Source organism: Leptonotus elevatus, unplaced genomic scaffold (genome assembly GCF_054856555.1).
Source record: "Leptonotus elevatus isolate MCC_2025b unplaced genomic scaffold, RoL_Lele_1.0 HiC_scaffold_152, whole genome shotgun sequence".
Taxonomy (NCBI): Eukaryota; Metazoa; Chordata; class Actinopteri; order Syngnathiformes; family Syngnathidae; genus Leptonotus; species Leptonotus elevatus.
Genome location: NW_028233543.1, coordinates 27,501 through 30,000, shown reverse-complemented (window position 1 = coordinate 30,000; position 2,500 = coordinate 27,501).

Below are 2,500 nucleotides of genomic sequence, written 5' to 3'. Positions count from 1 at the left end.
ATTTCCAAGTTTGGCTGACTTAGAAAAAATTCGAGAACCAGGATGAGGAGGGGGAAAATGTGGCCAGTCAGGCCGACCTGAAGTGCCTCTTAGGCGGATAGGGGTTGGGCGAAACTCCCTTGAAAGTGGCACTCTGAAAATATTTCCAAGTTGGGCTGACTTAGAAAAAATTCGAGAACCAGGCTGAGGAGGGGACCATCTGGCAAGGGAGTCCGACCTAAAGTGCATCTAAAGCGGATATGGGTTGGTCGAGCCTCCCTTGATTTGCCCTGGAGCTCCCACGTCTTAAAAAGGTCTCTCCTATAATTGTACACCAACCATTTTGAGGTTTGGGTGCAAACCTCTCGAATGGGGGGACTCGGTCCCCTATCTACAGCGCCCCTAATGACGACAGGTGGTACTGCGCCCCTGGTAGCCCGGCCATTGAAAATGAATGGGCCCATTCATTTCAATGGGGAATTTCGACCCCTGGTTGCCCGCCATTCATTTCAATGGGGAATTTCGACCCCTGGTCGCCCGCCATTCATTTCAATGGGGACTTTCGACCCCTGGTTGCCCGCCATTCATTTCAATGGGGGATTTCGACCCCTGGTCGCCCGCCATTCATTTCAATGGGGGATTTCGACCCCTGGTAGCCCGCCATTCATTTCAATGGGGGACTTCGACCCCTGGTAGCCCGCCATTCATTTCAATGGGGGACTTGGACCCCTGGTAGCCCGCCATTCATTTCAATGGGGGATTTCGACCCCTGGTCGCCCGCCATTCATTTCAATGGGGGATTTCGACCCCTGGTAGCCCGCCATTCATTTCAATGGGGGACTTCGACCCCTGGTTGCCCGCCATTCATTTCAATGGGGGATTTCGACCCCTGGTCGCCCGCCATTCATTTCAATGGGGGATTTCGACCCCTGGTCGCCCGCCATTCATTTCAATGGGGGATTTCGACCCCTGGTAGCCCGCCATTCATTTCAATGGGGGACTTCGACCCCTGGTAGCCCGCCATTCATTTCAATGGGGGACTTGGACCCCTGGTAGCCCGCCATTCATTTCAATGGGGGACTTCGACCCCTGGTTGCCCGCCATTCATTTCAATGGGGGACTTCGACCCCTGGTTGCCCGCCATTCATTTCAATGGGGGATTTCGACCCCTGGTCGCCCGCCATTCATTTCAATGGGGGATTTCGACCCCTGGTAGCCCGCCATTCATTTCAATGGGGGACTTCGACCCCTGGTTGCCCGCCATTCATTTCAATGGGGGACTTCGACCCCTGGTTGCCCGCCATTCATTTCAATGGGGGATTTCGACCCCTGGTCGCCCGCCATTCATTTCAATGGGGGATTTCGACCCCTGGTAACCCGCCATTCATTTCAATGGGGGACTTCGACCCCTGGTTGCCCGCCATTCATTTCAATGGGGGACTTCGACCCCTGGTTGCCCGCCATTCATTTCAATGGGGGATTTCGACCCCTGGTTGCCCGGCATTCGTTCCTATGTGGCGGGGGATTTCAACCCCAGGTCGCCCTCGTGTGGTTCTTTTTGGCGCAGCTGACGGGCTCCGCTGCTCATGGAGGTTTGCTAGTGGAGGATAACCCCCTGCCTGGGCAACTCGAACGCCCGGCTCCCCCCCGGTCCGCTGGAGCTCCTCCAACGGCCAGCAACAAGCCCCGAAGACGGGCGCGCTCCCCGCGGTCCGCTGGAGCTCCTCCAACGGCCAGCAACAAGCCCCGAAGACGGGCGCGCTCCCCGCGGTCCGCTGGAGCTCCTCCAACGGCCAGCAACAAGCCCCGAAGACGGGCGCGCTCCCCCCGGTCCGCTGGAGCTCCGCCAACGGCCAGCAACAAGCCCCGAAGACGGGCGCGCTCCCCCCGGTCCGCCAACGGCCAGCAACAAGCCCCGAAGACGGGCGCGCTCCCCGCGGTCCGCTGGAGCTCCTCCAACGGCCAGCAACAAGCCCCGAAGACGGGCGCGCTCCCCCCGGTCCGCTGGAGCTCCTCCAACGGCCAGCAACAAGCCCCGAAGACGGGCGCGCTCCCCGCGGTCCGCTGGAGCTCCTCCAACGGCCAGCAACAAGCCCCGAAGACGGGCGCGCTCCCCGCGGTCCGCTGGAGCTCCTCCAACGGCCGGCAACAAGCCCCGAAGACGGGCGCGCTCCCCCCGGTCCGCTGGAGCTCCGCCAACGGCCAGCAACAAGCCCCGAAGACGGGCGCGCTCCCCCCGGTCCGCCAACGGCCAGCAACAAGCCCCGAAGACGGGCGCGCTCCCCGCGGTCCGCTGGAGCTCCTCCAACGGCCAGCAACAAGCCCCGAAGACGGGCGCGCTCCCCGCGGTCCGCTGGAGCTCCTCCAACGGCCAGCAACAAGCCCCGAAGACGGGCGCGCTCCCCCCGGTCCGCTGGAGCTCCTCCAACGGCCAGCAACAAGCCCCGAAGACGGGCGCGCTCCCCGCGGTCCGCTGGAGCTCCTCCAACGGCCAGCAACAAGCCCCGAAGACGGGCGCGCT